Source organism: Odocoileus virginianus, chromosome 11, assembly GCF_023699985.2.
Source record: "Odocoileus virginianus isolate 20LAN1187 ecotype Illinois chromosome 11, Ovbor_1.2, whole genome shotgun sequence".
In the NCBI taxonomy this organism is placed as follows: Eukaryota; Metazoa; Chordata; class Mammalia; order Artiodactyla; family Cervidae; genus Odocoileus; species Odocoileus virginianus.
Window position 1 is genome coordinate 30,777,408 of NC_069684.1, and position 6,028 is coordinate 30,783,435.

General features: G+C 45.5%; 1 pseudogene; it reads left to right on the forward strand.

The window, feature by feature from the left end:
- The first annotated feature begins 4,104 nt into the window (after window positions 1-4,104).
- On the forward strand, window positions 4,105-4,616 carry LOC110127456 (protein S100-A11 pseudogene; annotated as a pseudogene).
- Window positions 4,617-6,028: the final 1,412 nt, after the last annotated feature.

A 6,028-nucleotide genomic window follows, 5' to 3' on the forward strand; every position in this document is an offset into this window, starting at 1 on the left:
CCCATACCTGCAGGACTCAGAAGGCCAAGTCCAATTCCACCAGAACCCCCTGCCCCCCTCCTGCCACACCTGGCTGTACAGGAAGCCATCACAAGGCTGTTTTGATTGGCTCATTTCAGCGGGCTCATTATTTTCGCAGGGAACAATTTCTAACAATTTTCCTTGTCACTCAGGGCGCTTGCTGCTAGCTGAGTTTCTCGGGCCGTTATAAATACATTATCAGACACGTTCCGCAAGCACTTGCAGGTAAAAATAAACCCCCAGAATTTGCATCGCGGAGCACAGATGTGAGACGGCTTGGGCGAGACATTTGCTCTCCGCGTCCTCCCTCCCTGGGGGGTGAGGGGTGGCGGTCGGGGCTGCGCCGCCCCAAGAGGCTGGGCCCAGGGCTCAGGGGCTTAGAAAGCTGGGTTTTGTGAGCCTCGTCCTCATTCCCCTTCAAGGTGGAGGCTCAGGTGGGAACTGAGTGTTTGCGATGTGAACCAGTGGACAGGGCCCCAGTGACATCAAGAACACACGGGACCCACAGGCTGATGGCACCTGCACCCTCTGCTTTAGACTCTCTCGGGAACTTCCTGACCAGCAAACCCTCAAGGCAGACCCACTGAACTTGGGGCTCTGGGAGTGGGGCCAGGAATATTCCCAGGTGGTTTTGAAGCCCAGGAAAGAGTGAAACCCAAGCAGGAGTCCACACCCACGTGTCCTACAGGCCAGACAGGAAGGACAGAGTCAGGTGGCGGAGCCAGAAGAACCAGCCCCAAAGCACAATCTGGCACCATCTCACTGGGTGCTGTGGGTGGCCTAGGCTTCCCAAGCCTCAGTTTTGTCATCCATGAAATGGGCATCGTCAGGCTTACCATGTAGCACTGTCTGATGTTCAGTTTATGACACAGCCTTTCACAGTTGTTCTTAAATGTTGTAGTGTTATTGACCGTGTCACAGGGAAGGAAAGGGGCCCACTCTCATCTCTTAAGAATGTGACCGAGAGCAGATTCGGTATCTTGCTAAGGCTCATGGCTGTTGCCTGGGGATTTGTGTCTAGTGTTAAACCCAGTGGTACTGAGTTTATCTCTATGGGGTGTCTAGAGCTGCAAGTGACTTGGGCCCCAGGAAGGAGCAGGGGCCACGTATCTGGTAGGGGGGGACATGGGTCCCTGTTGGAGTGTCAGAGGAAAAGAGCTTCAGGGATGAGACGGAACTCCAGGGAGCGGGGAGAGGTCGCAAATCTTTGCTTGAAGAAGGGAGGTTATAGGGAGGGTGGGCAGATGTAGGCAGACAGGTAGGACACCTGGACCAGAGTCGGGCCCCTGGCAGGCAGGTAAGACACCTGGTAGAGAGACAGGGTGGAGCAGGATATCTTGACAGAACTGATTCCTTTCAGACCACCCATGGTGACGGAATTCTCCACGCGTGAAAACCTCTTCTCTCATATCCCCCTTCACCTCTGACTGTGCTCTTGTTGGCTGAGTACTAACCCCATGCCCACACTGCGCCTTATCAACTCATGGCATCTTAGCAACCCCAGGCTCTGTTCCATGAAGGGATGGCCAGCATTCAGGAAGCTTGAGCCACTTCCGGGTCTGGGACCCAGATCCTTCTGAATTCAGTTAACGGGAAGCATAGTTATCTATGTGTGTGTGTGCTCAGTCATGTCCGACTCTTTGCAACCCCATGGATTCCAGCCCTCCAGGCTCCTCTGTCCGTGGGATTTCCCAGCCAGGAATACTGGAGTAGGTTACCATTTCCTTCTCCAGGGGCTCTTCCCTACTCATAGATCTAACCCACATCTCTTGTGTCTCCTGCCTTGGGAGGTGGATTCTTTACCACTGACTCCAGAATTGGGAAATAACAGCAAAGGTACAATGAACTTTCTAGAGTGATGGAGACATTCCATATCTTGGCTGGGTATTGGTCACATAGGTGTGTACATATGTCAAAGTTTATTGAAGTGTACACTTAGGAGATTTTAATTTCAGTGTACTGTAAATTAGACTTTAATTTAGGAACAACAATGTAACTGTCAGATTGCCTGAATCAGAACAAAATAAGCAGAGTTTGGATGGTGTGTGTGCTCATCATTTCATCTCTCCTCCCTTCATAGTGAAAGGAGGGCATTAAAGACAATTAAAATGACGTGTTTTTGAAGTATTTTTTTGATAAGTGGGTTTTCATATATGTTTGTGTGTGCCCAGTCATGTCCAACTCTTTGCAGTCTCATGAACTATAGTCCTCCAGGTTCCTCTGTTCATGGAATTTTCCAGGCAAGAATACTGGAATGGGTAGCCATTTCCTCCTGCAGGGGATCTTCCCAATCCAGGGATCAAACCTAGGCTTCCTGCACTGCCGGCAGAGTCTTTACCACTACACCATGGGAATTCCCTAGGTAGATCCATTGGAATTTTTCTGAAGAACAAGCATTTTTTTCAATAGACTCTTAACATCTAAAAATTTTCCGTAAAATTGCTTGGGTCTTTTATCAAAATTGCGTATTCTTTTGCTAATACATTTGAAATTGTTGACACCTTACACTGACCTCTCTCCTAGACCATAACATATTTAATTGAGACAATTATCTCTCTGCGGGTGCAGGGGGATGTGGTAAGCTCAGAACAAGCAAATTTTGCTCTCTACAGAGGGCATGTTCACGGTTTTGTTTTTCCATGGCTGAAATGTGTAAATATTTTACCCAAATGCATTTACAGAGGCTGAGAGTCTTTCTTTGACAAACAGTCTTACAAGATAAAACTCATCAAATAAGTTGTCTGTTTTGAAGTCATTTCTATATATGATTCTCTTGAATGTTTCTCCAAATTTAGATGCTGCAAACTTGTAGATCTTTTAATTTGGTTCCATTCTGGCATGGAATATAAATTTGTTTAATTAAAAATAGGGTTTCATTAAAAGATGCTTTCTACTAGTTGAGATATTCCAAAGCACAATTATGTAATTTTTAAATTAAATCTGAGGCTGTCAGGGCTCACATGGTTTCATTGGTTCTCTCCCTCCCTTGCTTGCATGGGGATAAATTTAATGTCTTCCTGTTTGCAAGCTTTGTTTTCAATAATGATAATTTTCCAAAAGCCTCAAAAGCTGAAGTTTTTGTTGTTGTTTGTGCTCTCCTCGTTGGATTATTGAATGCAGCCAAAACACAGAGGATTTGTTTACAAAAGGGTTCAGTGCTGTTATAGGACACTCGAGATTGATTTACAAAGAAGCTCTTCAAAGGCTCAAACATTTCCAGACTCTTATTCATGGCAAGTAGCAAGAGAGACCCGTACTGCCACATTGAAGGGCTTTTTAAAATTCAATATCTGCTTCTCACAAAATGTTGCAATTCAGTTACTCTAAGTATATACAGATACACAGTTGTAAATTTCCAACAACTGTAACTTCTATCACTTGACTGTTAGATTGTCTCAAATTTTCGGACACAAGTTTGAATTACGTGTGGAGCACAACACGTTCCTCCACTTCTGTTTCATATGTTTTGTGAAATGGACTGTTTCCTGCCGTACCAATAAACAAGGATGTCACAGCTGTCAGCTATTCTGACCCTCCAAAAGTGAGTTTCTGAGCCTGGAGGATGCCCAGAAGGAACAATGCCTGCATTCTGGCAACTATGAGGCTGCTGCCACTCCCTATAGTGAGCTAGAAACTAAGAATGTGAAAACTCAGATAGAAGGATGCTGGCCCCTGATAGCTGAGATGCATATGAAAGCAATGATTTCACTGAACCCAGACCCTTACATCTTCTCATACACAGAAAAGCACTAAATTCCTTAACTTGAGATATCTGGTTTTCCTTAATTTACAATAATCTTTTGACGTTCAGACTACCTGCCTTGTTTCTAACTTCTATATAACCTGACTCTCCAACTCCACGCCCTTCCCCCCTCCCTCCCCCGTCACCTCCTTGGAGTGGTTCTCTGAATTACTTGAGATGCTCTCTCCCAGGCTTGAAGTTCTAAAAATTCTCCCCGAATAAGACATAACTCTCAATTTCTAGGTTGTGACTATTTTTAAGTCAACAGTTACTTACTTTAATAAGAATGTGGCTTCCAACTTAAAACTTGTATCAAGGCCGCTCCCCGCTCGCATCAGCGGCGCGCCTCGCTCCTCTCCAACATGGCAAAAGTATCCAGCCCTACGGAGACTGAACAATGCATCGAGTCTCTGATTGCTGTTTTCCAAAAGCATGCTGGAAGGGATGGTAACAACAGCAAACTCTCCAAGGCCGAGTTCCTAATCTTCATGAATACAGAGCTGGGTGCCTTCACAAAGAACCAGAAGGACCCTGGTGTCCTTGACCGCATGATGAAGAGATTGGACCTCAACTCTGATGGGCAGCTAGATTTCCAAGAATTTCTTAATCTTATTGATGGCCTGGCCATTGCTTGTCATGAATCCTTTATTAAGTCTGCCTCTGGCCCGAAGTAAACTGGAGGAACCTGTGGGCCTGGCCTCCAGACCCACTCCCTATCTTTCCAGCCTCTCGGTTATCTGCTCTTCACAGCCCCCACATACCCTGAGCCCAGCACACCCACCTACCCAGGCAGGCCACTCCTGTTAGTAATAAAACAATATTGTTTTTTAAAACAAACAAAAAAAAAATAAAACTTGTATCAAATATATATTCATATTATGACCGCGTCAACTAAACAATCAAACAAATTACACAACCTAAAAGTTGAGAATTTTACTTGTCGGAAAAAACGTCACTCAAGCTTGGGTCGCAACCTCTGAGCTCAGGGGTCCTGTTCCTAAGAGGTAAAGGAGGAGCCAGGATACACAGGGGTTTTTGCAACAAAGACCAGGAAGTCAGAATACAAAAAGATTTAAAACCAGACATCTCAAGTCAATGAATTTAGCACTTTTCTGTAAACAGGAAGATGCAAGAGTCTGAGCTCATTGAAACCATCCTTTTGATTTGCACCTCAGCTTTCTGGGGCCAGAATGCTCTTCTTCCCCATTCTGAGTTCCCTCAGGACTCACTGTAGTGACGTGGGGGCAGCTGTAGTGCGTTGATGGTTGCAAAGTCCTTTGTTTTCTGATGAGGCAGGCAGCCTTCTTTTATTCACGACAGAATACAATCAATCCATTTTACCCTCAATGTGGAATTTTCAACCGATTTGGCAATAGCACTCAGCGTAGTCTCAGGTGTTTTGCTTCCAACAGAATGAAACCCCTAAAGGTGTAACTTTTTTAATATAAATTTTTATTTCTTTTTGGTTGTGCTGGGTCTTTGTGGCTTTGTGGGCTTTTCTTCAGTTGCAGAGAGCAGGGGCTGCTCTCTGGTTGTGGTGTGTGGGCTTCTCATCGAGATGGCTTCTCTCGTTGCAGAGCACGGCCTCAAGGGCACACGGGCTCGGAAGTTGTGGCTTCTGAGCTCTAGAGCACAGGCTCAGTAGTTGTGGTGCACGGGCTCAGCTAGTCTGTGGCATGTGAGATCTTCCCAGATCAGGGATTGAACCCGTGTCTCCTGCATTGGCAGGCAGATTCTTTACCACTGAGCTACCAGGGATGCCCCTAAAGCTGTATTTTTAGTTTAGCAATTGAGTCACGAAATACTGAGCCATTCTTGGAATTCACAGATTTTGTATCAGGAGTATCTGATGTCATGATGTCACACTGGCTTCCTTTCCACTTCCCAAAGCCTTCTTGTGTCAGGGGCCCTGATATATTGATGGCTAACTGCTTCATCCCTCCTCCATGCCCAAGGAAACTTAAAATCTGAACTGAGCAGCCTGCGTTTGGGAATGTCGATGGAAAACCTAATGCTCAACCTAAAAGTTAGAGTTATGTTTTATTTGGCGGACTTTCTGAGGACTTCAAGCCTGGGATGCAGCATCTCAGATAACATTGAGATAACTGTTCTGAAGAGGCATGGGGAGGGGAGCCGGATATACAGGGATTTTTGCAACAAAAGGCTAGGTAATCAGAACATCAAAAGATTACTGTTAATTGAAGCAGATCAGACATCTCAAGTTAATGCATTTAGAGCTTTTCTATGTATGGGAAGACGCAAGAG